The 12169-nt window shown below is 42.6% G+C and overlaps 1 protein-coding gene across 2 annotated transcripts in view; it reads right to left on the bottom strand.

Moving 5' to 3' along the window:
• Nucleotides 1–3557: 3557 nt before the first annotated feature.
• LOC311227014 (uncharacterized protein) overlaps nt 3558–12169 on the bottom strand; it is a 171036-nt gene continuing 162424 nt past the window's right edge. For both annotated transcript variants that reach the window (XM_084312512.1, XM_084312513.1), the window contains exon 14: nt 3558–5828. The gene's annotated coding sequence lies outside the window, so the exon portion shown is untranslated. The remainder of the gene's footprint in view (nt 5829–12169) is intronic.

Genomic DNA, 12169 nt, shown 5'->3' with positions numbered 1-12169 from the left:
AGTCTATGGTACATTCAGTTTCACCACTAGATGTCACCAAAACTACATAATGTCCCTTTAATAACACTATGTAGCCTGCCTGCCTGCGAGAGAGAGAGAGTATGCTACGTGATCCGGCGACGTGTTTCACGAGAGCCGCGCATCTTGCAAGTGAGGTGGTGAGATGAGAATGTGATAAAGCATAAAGTAAAGAGATAAAATGCAATGCCACCGCGGTATGAATAATAAGAAATGTAGTATGGGGGAAGTGCAGTGTTGCCAGCATGGACAATCACAACTTCACAAGACATGCCCGAAATATACAGTGCACTGCAAACCCGACATTTTATTGTGTTGGGCAAATATCTTACCTGATGATGAAGTGTACTCTTGCTTTGTTTTAGTTGAAATAGTAACTGTAAAAAGAGGTCTCGACTCGAGTATGAGCTCAACAGCTGGATATCAATTTCGTGTTCAGTGCACTGCTGGCCCGGCTGTCAGCGCGCAGTTTACATCATCTCATCATCACCCACCCACGTGCTATGCGTAAATAATAGGTCCTTCCAGGAGAGGGGTGGCATTTCTCTCTCTTTCTTTACCTAATATTTAGATTCTATCGTGACATCTTTCATTTGGAAGGGCAGGGCAGTCTATATATATGTGCAACAGTAAAAAAATAAAATAAAAAAGGGGTGCATAAAAAGGGCACTTTCTAATGAAAAAGGCAGGTGCCCGGGCACCCCTTCATGTCTATGTGTGCACGTGCCTGCTGGTTAGACTTGAAGCCCTTTTTAAAACACCTAGAAAGCAGTCCCCCTCCTGGCTGAGACTTGCTGCTAACTAATGCTACTCAGCTTATCTCAGCGTGTGCAACTTCCAGGAGCATCAATACATCATATAACAAGGTTAATATGAGTGTATATGCCTGCTTATGTAAACGAGTACTTAACCTCTTAAGCCCGACGGGTCTGGTACCGGACCCAAGCCATAAATCCATCTCTACAGACTGTATGAATTAATGTTGTTTCTTTTTCAAATGTAGCCAAGAGTAAAGACCATAACCCTGTCAAAACAGCAGTCATAGTGTATATTTTCAGCAATACTTTTGTTTACCAATAGGTTAAGTGTTATTAGTGAGATTTTAGTTTTGGAAATGTATTCAGAAACAAACTAGGGAATATCGACGTAAGGTCATGCACGCCACCATTTTGTTTGTAGTCATATGAGGAAAGGAGCAGATAGCACATAGTGCTATATATCTATGACAGGTACAATACGAGTTTTCTTCTTCCCGTTCCTTTCAGCCATGGAATTTAGTGGATCATATGTACTGAAGACACCGTTGGACTGTAACAATTCCATGTACGAATAAATAAAAATGATGAATTAATCGTTCAAGTGTAACAGAGTTTATTGTGATTCCACTTGTCAAGGTAACTAAGACCCAATAGCATGGCACTTAATGGTTCTAGGGATTCTTATTGGTTGGTGGGCGTTTCCTTGTGGGCTTCAACCCAAGTGTTCATGTTAGCGTGGCACCATTACATGAGGAAGCAGCCCATGGTAGGTTCACAGACAGTACACCAGAATGAACATAACATTCCTAAATGTTTAACTCTCACTACTAGTTGGAAGTATTAATGTAGGCATGTTGACAATACATTGTAGAAGGTAGCGACCGTATGTAATGTGTTAAAATAATAATTAAGTGAGATTGTGTCGAAAATTTATATAACTAGCCCACATGTTAGTAGGCTAATTATTCCCAATTCTTCTGTAGTGAACGGTGTTCGAGGGGTCTGATGAGCCGACCACATAACCTGTCTAACCAGGATCTTTTGTGTGTTACCAGGTACAAAATATTGTCATTTGATTGTACATTGTTTATTATTTCATGTTATTATATTAACCATTACATGAGAAAGCAGCCCATGTGAACGGTGTTCGAGGGGTCTGATGAGACGACCACATAACCTGTCTAACCAGGATCTTTTGTGTGTTACCAGAATAAACCACCCAAGACCGTGGATCAAGTGTCTGTCTTTCAATTAAAAAAGTACACAACGCATTGGTTATACAAGCAACAGTAGGCTTCTATTCTTCTAATTACTTCTTTTATTAGGAGATTGCGGATATGCGCTGGCCCCCTGGTTGACCTCACTTACCAACCCTCAGATGGATCAGGAGGTGGCCTACAATGAGACACTTGCTCACTCGTTCCACCTTAAGCACTGGATGTGTTTGGACGCAAGCAGCTGATACACCTCAGACAACCCTGGGCCCACTGTTCCTTCTCCAGTGGCCAGCATCTCTCTCCTGTGTTTTGCAATAATTTTTTCAGGTGGCCTTGTAGTACCCCATATTGACATTACTAAATAAGATGTCACGCTTATGTACCTCTGCACCGGTGGAGTTAGGTCTGCGTTTACTGGCCAGTCGCTTTCCGCTTTGACATGATTTTCTGTATGCATGTGTAACAGAGGTCCGTGAGTAATATCCAGTCACGATGAACGTGTGTTGTGAAGTGACTGTGGCAGTAAGCGGTACTGCAAGTTAAACTCACTTACAATTAAAAAGACACATACAGACACGTTACCAAGAAGTGAATTCACCTCTTGGTATAGTGGTCTATGCTGTCGATCGCGGCGTGGGAGACCCGTGTTCGACACTCCCTCGGGGCATCGACATTTAAACACAACGCAGAAGGAGTAATATACGATCGGTCACATATGCATGTACAATAATGTTGTATATATTTATTTTTACCGTATATCCACATCTGTATATACATACCTGCATATACTCCTTTTAACATATCTGTAGATACTATATATCTGTATCTCATTTGCAACCCTGGTTAGATGCCAAACCGTTGTAAATTGCTTTCGCGTTGCCTGTGGATTCTGTGTGCACAATCCTGTGGTTGCATGCTCTTATAAGGAGCTGGCACATTAAATTTAAGGATCAGTGGCATTCCTCATCCAGGTGAGGTGGCTGTTAAGAACACATTTTCACATGTTCATGAATCCGGCAGGGATCTTTCATAGGTTTGGTCTTACAAAGTTCATAAGAAGATATTTAAGATTTTAGAATGAGGTCCATTGTTTCAAATTAGAAATCTGCAGCCAAATCCATGCTTCCGACTTGTTACAAATTCAATACCAAAGACCTTGTTTGGATTGGAAAGCTCACCTAAACACCGGAGCCTAAAAAGATTGTTCTATAGTGATAAGCCTTCTTATGAAACAGGGTAGAACTGTGGTTTTAATTCAGTTGAGCTCAATAAGGCCGGGATGTGAGATAAAAGGAGGATTATGTGGTTTCTAACGTCCTCCAACCTCACATCACTCTGTGGTGTTGAGGGAAGGTTTCTCATTGACGGACAGCTTAATTTAACCTATTGTAGTAATCAAGTGTAGTGTTCCATCGTATCAGAGGTCTTAAAGGGGGAGGGAGACAGAAGCAGAGGACCAATAGACAGCATAGGATTAGAATATATTCTATTCCAGTCTACATGTAAGCGTGGGTTCCATCTTTTAGAAGATGTGTTGTTGACAGAACAGAACTATGAGTTGAGAGGAGAAACTGTTTTAATGGAGAAAGAAAAGATACACACTACAGGAGAACAGGTTCACATTATGAAACTTGAGCTAAGACACTTGTGTGAACATGAACTCTCGGCGAAAGCTTAACCACGGAACTTCGTATACAATCAGTGATTTAGTGAAACTGAATCAGTTCTTTTGAATTAAGAGACTGACTCGGCTTTAAAAACCAGTGTCTCATTGACCACGTCTGTGGTCAGTGGACCATAACGTTTAGACATTACAAATCAGTCTCGTTTGCCTGTCTGGTTCATAGCTTTCAGATACCGGTTCATATTCACAAATATTGATTAGTGTCCAAGATCAAAGGGATTCCAACAGCTTAATTCCACTTTAAAGTGGATATTACTTGTAACAGTCGCATTTTAAGGAGGAAACGGTGTACGTGACAGTTTACAGATGGAATAAAACTCTAAACAGAGCCCCCTCACAGCTTTAGGGTTGAGTATCTGCCACAGTGTGTGCGTGCATGTGGTACATGACCAAATGTAATGTCAAAGTTGTACCTCTATGAGTAAATCTTAAAGTGTAATTCCCCATTTGTTTTCTGATGTTGGACAGCTATATACGTAGCAGGGGCCAGTGATAGTCCAAGGCTCTGCTTTTTACATACTGTCGGGGACAGGCCTAATTATTTTAGGATCAGGACAATTGAGCAAGAATGTCTTAAGGCTAGAGACCGCAGAATCGAGATCTATCATCTGTGATGTCATCAAGATGTACACTGCAGTTAAGTCTCTTTTTTAGGGCATTTTTAAGTGCTTTTATTGACGGGACAGTTTGGAAATTGGGAGAGAGATGGGGAGGACCTGCAATACATGTTCCTGGGCCGGATTAGAACCCAGGATGTTGCGATTTACGTGTTGCGCCACTGGGGTGCCCCAGCTGCATATTTAATTTCTTGTGGGATGAACCACCAGGTGGGTGGGATCCCCCCACCTGGAAAAAACAACAAAAAACTGTAAACAAAACTGACAACATTATTTGTCCCAATTCACAGTTTTAAGACAGGAAACCTACAAATAAAATTAAAAACTCACCACATGCAATATGAGTTTGTCTAATGTTACCTCTCAACCCCTCCAACACACAAAAACCACTGAACTACTGCCGTCAATGTATTTGGGCATACTATAGTGACAGACATTTGACTACTTCTGTATCTTCTATTGGTTCCAGATCCCAGTTTGGAATTGTGATGCACATTATGTGCAGTCAAACATAGATATGAGAGTTACAGCCCATTTCACTGAGCAGTGCTAAACTGTACTCTTGGCAAAAACCTCAGAGAACTGAAAGTGATAAGACTTTAAAATGATTTAATTATAAACAGCGACTCCTACAGGTCGGTCGGGGGGCCTGCTCAGCGAGGAAGGGATCTGGGAGAGGTAGTGTGATCCTCCCACGCGTTACACTCTCCCAATGAGAGTCCTCACTGTCAGGTGAAAAGAAGCGGCTGGCTGACTCCACATGTATCGGAGGAGACATGTGATAGTATCTATCAACCCTCCCTAGGCCGGCAAGTGGGGGACAAATGCACGCAACGACCAGGAAGGGAATTGGCATAACGACTAAATTGGGATGGAAGAAAAATACAGAAAAAGGGGGAGAAAAAGTAGGAAAAAAAAGTACTGAATTATAAAACAGAATTCCAAATAATAGCCAAGCTATCTCTCCTATCCTACTTTATGGCAATTTGTCCCTTTGAGAGACAAATATGAAACTCTGTAAATGGAAAATAAAAACGTCTTTGGTTATTTGTTTAGTCCAGTCTGAAAAAAGATAATGTTGATCCATGGAACACTGTTGAAGGTACAGACTAGTTATTGATGTGCAGTTACCCTCTGACCATATGTACAGTACAGTTCAAACTACCGTCTGACCATATGCACAGTACAATCCTGCATTCACCTTCCTTCACAACGCTTACTATTGTTTGATAGAATTAGAAATAAATTCGAAGGTATTTCACATTATTGTTGTACAAGTCTTTTTTGTGTGTTTGATTTGCTTCCCCAAAACCGCACGGTGCATCTTAAAAGCTGACAGTACAACGATTTTATAAAATACTGGTGTTCCCACAGACTTGTCCCTCTCCGTCTTTAAGAGGACAAAGGTAAAAGTGTCCCTTCCTCTGGGCAGAGGGAAGGAGGGTGGTAGGGAGGGAGAGAAGGCACTGACATCGCTGAGATGGTCCTGCATATGGCTTCCGGCTCTAAGTGAAGATGTCCCCACACTGAAATCCTGCAGAAAGGAGATATCGTAAAGAAATAAACACATTTTCATTTCAACAAGAGAGGCTAATATTGTGGAAATGTGTGAGGGACAATCCTATACTATAGACTTTTATACGCCTGAGTCTCCTGTTCACGGAGTGACCAGTCGCAAGTCGATCTGCACTTTATCGGCCGAGCTATAGTCACTTTTCCACACCTACTCCAGAACTCCACATGCGCAGATTGCCCACAGAGTCTAGGTTCATCAATCTGCGCATGCGTAGTTCGGGAGTAGGTGCGAAAAAGTGACTATAGCTCGGCTGAGAAACATTCACATTAATTCATTTTCTCCCCCCGCTCTCTCCTCCATGAGCTCAATGTAACGCAGAGGTGCAGTGGTCTATATAGAACGGACTTAATACACAGCAACGCGCCTCCGAACAAGGTGTGATAAACATGAAGCGATATCTTTTCCTTGGCATGAAAAGGGAAATAGTAATCAAACCATTAGGGACCTGCATGACGCTTCTGTCTCTATTCATTATTCAATAAAGTTTCACCATGAGGTATGATTTAAAATAATTTATTTATTGATTGAAAATGTTATTAACAGATTGCAGAATGGGTAAAATACAGTACGGCTCAATACACTAAATATTTATATTTTTTTGTATCCACTTTTTCTCCCCATTTTCAATTTTTCTCCCATCCCAATTTCGTATTTTTAATTCTTCCCTCCCCTGTCTTGAACGTTGCTAGACTATGCCTCCCACTGGTCGGCTGTAGTGAGGATAGAAGCCTTGTATCACGTGTCCCCTCCGGTACACGTGGAGGCAGCCTGTCGCATCTTCTCACCGCAGCAGCTCGAACTCTGTGGCGAGGAGTAACACGTGGGAGGCTCACGCTGCCCCCGATACTTCCTGTTTCCGCCGCATCGGCGTCTGCCAACCGACCTGTAGGAGTCGCTGTCCACAATGTCCAATCCCCACCCACCGGCTTTCCCACCCTCTAACACTGCCAATTGTGTTAGTATGACGGCCGGCCAAGCCGGTAGCAACGCCAAGAGCTGGGCTCGATACCAGCATCTCCTGCGTTAGTGGCGAGCGCCTTGCCCACTGTGCCACTCAGCCGCCCATCAATACACACAATTGTTAAGGGGATGCAGACCAGAGAAATACTTTCGTCTTGTTTACATCAGGGTCCCCCATTTTCAATTCATCATAACATTTATGACATACACGACATATACATAACTGTTTATTTACAGACAGAGTTTCTAAAAGAGAATATATACATTTGAGGGGGAGTAAACTGTACATTGGGGGGGGGGGGGGGGTTGCGGTGAATTGTGGCCTCCCGTAGGTGCTCTTTTAGAGCGGTTTTGAAGGTGGGTAGTGAGAAAATGGTGGTTTTTTCAATGTATCTTTGGTTTATAAACTGAGACGCTTTAAGAGGGTAATATCATTATCATCACGGGATGATATTGACGGTGGTGAACCAGTGGTTTCACAGGCACAGGCCGCGTTAGGAGGGTGTTTGTTTTGAATTCCGATCTAAGACAAAACAAAGATAACGTGGACACAGGCAGAGCGCGATGGAGGTTTTGACAGAGAGAAACATTTAGAAATGTGTGAAAGGTTATCTGAGCAGTTGTCATGACAGCGCGGCACATGACAACCAGAAAGGGGTGGGCTATCATAGCTATGACGAAGATCCTATAAAGCTGACGGTGGTTCCGGGTAGGGCCAGACTAAAATCTGACTGAGACCAAAGAAACAAATCCCACAGGAGGGAAGAGACCAAGAGACTCTCTCCTCTCATCACAGAGGGGGGGGGGGGGGGGGGAGGAAGAATGCCACATCATCATTAGCTTCGGCTACCACGAGGATGGTCTTGGCTGACGACCAGGCCTGACCACCAGTGGACTGAATAGCAAAAGGACAATAGACTGAACACACCGAAAGATCATTAGAATAGACTTTTCAAGGACAATACCATCTGTTAACATCTGAGCTGAGGCTTCTGTTTATCAAATAAACCATGCTTCTCCTTGTAAGGTATTTCACGTTGTCAAAGTGTCGAATTCTTACGAAGGTGGAGAATTATTATAGTTTGTGGATTGCACTAACGGGGAGAGATAAGGATTGTATATCAGCCAGTATAGGAGACGTCAGGACCATTAAAAGTACACAACGCAGAGGAATTGGATGGAGAGAGGATAACACAAGAAGACGTGATACTGGCCAGATTGATCAGGATCTAACAGTAGGGATTCCAGGGATTAAAGCAAAAAAATTATCTCCTGACTGAACTTTTTCAGGCCAAGTCATATTCTTATTTTAACCTCCACTGTATTTTTTTTAAATAGCGTTAGTGTTTTAACACTTTGAATGTCCATCACGAGATATCTCGGGTTATCAGCCCGCCCCTGAATGCCCATCACGAGAATTCTCGTGATTTTTTTTTATTAGCGATCTGAATTCATATTTCATCAACCGAGTCTACCGTTGGTAAACCTGCCCCACCAGGCGCTCAGATGTGGAGAAAAGCGCCCCCTATCGTCTCCCAGATGGTAATGCACCCTTTTGGATTGGACTCAATGAAAATGGATGAGAAAAAAAAACTCTGGAATCCACATTTTACTTCTTACGCATGTAACCGGAGCCGATCAGATTCATTGTGGACCCTCAGCACAGTGTGTAATATGTGTTTTACAGTATACGCGTTGGATCAATAAAAGGATCGATTTTTGGAATGGCGATCAGGAATTGGAATAATCCATTTGGATACCATCTCATCTCAGGTAAGGAATCTATTTTACCAGTCTTAGGATAATCAGACCTGTTTTCACGGAGATATAAGCTTTTCCCCTATATGTGATATGGCTGTTTGACTGTGCGAGCGATCAGGAACTAAGAGAATCGATTTTCAGCTTGCGGCACCAGCGTGCATACGTACACATATACTATCGATAATCTAGCGTTTATTTGAAAACGATTCATAAATAGGCTGAAAAATTACAACGTTCTAGAATATTACAGTACAGGTTGTTTATCACAGATTCTTTTTTTCCCCCTTTGAAAACGAGGGCTTTTCAAAATGCTATAAAACGGAAATGAACCGATAAAAAACAATCCGCGTCGACAATGTTGACTGGAAAATGAGTCATTGATAAGCGACGGGCAGATTAGACACATAGCCATAATTTAAAACATAGATTAGGCGATATTAATGCTAACATTGAAGTGGATGGTGGGCATTCAAGCACTAAATGTGCGCCCCCTGCTGGGCACTGAAAGTGTTAAGGGAGCCTACTTGTTTCGGTTTCGCCGATAATCCAATGTACAGTTACCTTACAGATACACACAATTGTTAACCCTTTTCCCGCCAATAACGTCGTACGACGGGTTTCAAGTTCATGCGAATTCTGCCAATAACGGCGTACGACGTGATTCTGATCATAATTTCATATTTTCGCCATGGTATTCATATTTCACTCACAGAGCCTTGTCAGATGCTGCGGGACTCAGCACAACTCTGCAACGCTTCAATACTGCCACCTGGTGGCTGATCGACGAGTTGCCAAACCGGAAATGCCCGTTGCAGCTCGGTCCGTCCCCCAATTCCGTCCGGCCACTAGTTTATCGTCGCGGGACTCAATACACACACCGTGGATATGGATCTTTGCCATAACTCAATAATCTACATGATTTGGGCGTGTATTAGTAATATACAAACCGGAAATGGATCGCCTAGATCCCCACCACATAACTGGGATCTGTTTGCTCCACTCTCATCTCCCAACGGTACGAGGAGACTGACGTGAGTTTCAGCGTTTTTGTTTATCATTTTCGATAAAAAAAACTGCTCTGATCAATATATCACCCATACTACATGAAGCATCTAACGACTATCACGGAATTATAAACCTTTTTAAGCCCAATATCACTTTTATTTTTTTGGTGAAGGCAAGATCTACCTATTGAAGCGTTGAGAGAAAAAGACAGCCAAGATTGTACTTTAAACTAAATGACTTTTATTTGTCTGTATTCTAATTACATGCAATGCTTTGGTCCAACATTAAAACGTCAAAGTAGAACTATTATGTACTTTCTCAGTCAGTGCTAAGTGCAGTCATCTTATGCAGCATCACTTTTCACATCAAAACAGAAGTAGAACTGTAATGTAGACTCTCATATTATTATCATTGACAAACATATTTACAATTAGCATTTTATAAAGTAGAACTGTAATGTGTACTTTCTCAGTCAGTGCTAAGTGCAGCATTACTTTTCACATCAAAACAAAAGTAGAACTGTAATGTGTACTTTCTCAGTCAGTGCTAAGTGCAGTCAGTGCTAAGTGCAGCATCATTTTCACATCAAAACAAAAGTAGAACTGTATGTGTACTTTCTCAGTCAGTGCTAAGTGCAGCATCACTTTTTTTCACATCAAAACAAAGGTAGAACTGTAATGTGGACTCTCAGGGTAAGATCTAAAGAAAAAACATTTTTTTATTTTTTTTCATGGAAAGATCTACAGGGACAGTCTCAAAGATCGACCAGTCGATCAAGATCGACGGGTTGGTGACCACTGCTCTAGACGGTATTTTCGTATGAATGTGTGAATGAAAAAGTAAAACGTTCCTACATCCTGAACAATAGGTAATCGATGTTGAATGGGCCATAGTAATGTCAATTTAGCAATACAATTTAAAAAGTTATAGCCCTGCAAAGAAGGTGAACATCTCCATAGACTTACAGTACTGGCAGAGATCAAATAGCGATGGATATAAGCGTGGCAGAGAATGGGTTAAGGGGATGCAGACCAGAGAAAGTCGTTTGTCTTGTTTACATCAGGGTCCCCCATTTTCAATTCATAGTGACATACATGACATACTACAGGTATATAGTAATCTTACATTTGTGACATATACGATATGCAAATATACAGTACTGTTACCCATAGATCCTAACAGATTATATACATTATGATGGGGAGGAGACTGTACATTAGGGGGGGTGGGAGAAAAAAGATACATACGTGGGGAGGAGACTGTCTACAGATACACCTGTGTGATGTTCAGGGCTCTACGCTAACCTTTTTCCCAAGGAGCACATGTGCTCCTAAATGAAAAAATGTAGAAGCACACAAAGAAATTTAGGAGCAGCCAAAAATATTTAGGAGCACAGTGAAAATATTTCAAGTACGTTTTTTATTTTTTTTATAAATGTATATTTGTACTGTGCGTGCATGTGCAAACGGGAACGGGACACACATCTGTGCAATAGCACATACCACCAAAGTCACTGGCCCACTGTGTGCGTGTGTGTATCTGCGTGTGCAAACGGGAATGGGACACAGACATTTGAACTATTAAGTGATTAATGCCTACTGTGGCAAAGTTGTAGCCAACAACTAGGCCTAATAAGAACAAAAAGGAGACACTGGCATTACCACCAGGGCCATCAGTAGAGGGGACTGTAAGGTGCCCTTTCGGTATACTACCTTTGCTAAAACTGTGTTCTCTGTTAAAGGTGGTAACTACTGGAATAGCCTACCAGTTGTGATTAGAGAGTGCCCCACATACTCCATGTTCAAGACTAGGGATGTCCGATATTATCGGCCGACCGATATTATCGGCCGATATCGTTATCGATAGTGCTGTTGAACGCTAGCCAAGTTCTATTTAATTCTGGCCTCCGCTGAGCGTCAGTCTGCACTGACTTCACTTCGTGCACGTGCACTGAATAAAAAATTCCACAATGTACCTTTACATACCAACATTCGTCTGGCCACACCCCTATCCGCTTACCTTCATAAGCAGGTGTGTGGTCACCTACTCGCCTCCTTCTTCACTTTCACCACAAGGAAGTGCCTTCGGTAGATACCCACACTTGACGAGGTTGTTTAGATGAAGAAAGTTGATACGCGTTTACATTTTTTCTTGCTTTTTTCTTCTCTCATATATTTAAAAAGAAAAAAGCTAAGTCATAATGTTTACCTCGGAGGGTCGCGCTCGCAACGTCACCCTTCACCAGCGGTTCTCCATTGCCGCCTCTGTCGTACGTCTTGGAGCGGGGTTGAGGCCTCTCTCGTGGTCGGCAGCCACGCCCGGTAGGCGTCCGATGGATAGTTTGCCTCTCCAAGGAGCTGGTGCACCAGTGCCGTCTCCTGTGCGATGGCCTGGTTCCGGCTCTGGTTCCTGCGCTTCCGGGGAGTCGTCCGCTGTTGGGCGGCCGGCGCCTTTGGTTGCGGGGGAATTGAGACGCAAACTTTTTGCGTCAGCTCACTCCCGTCGCAAGATGGTAGCTTGTAGACGCGAACGGCCTGGCTTTGGTGAGTTGCTGGAGCCGGATGAGGATGCGT

Source organism: Notolepis coatsorum, assembly GCF_963971535.1.
Source record: "Notolepis coatsorum genome assembly, chromosome: 4".
In the NCBI taxonomy this organism is placed as follows: domain Eukaryota; kingdom Metazoa; phylum Chordata; class Actinopteri; order Aulopiformes; family Paralepididae; genus Notolepis; species Notolepis coatsorum.
Note: the sequence above shows the minus strand (reverse complement) of the source record. Positions and strands in the feature narration are given on the sequence as shown.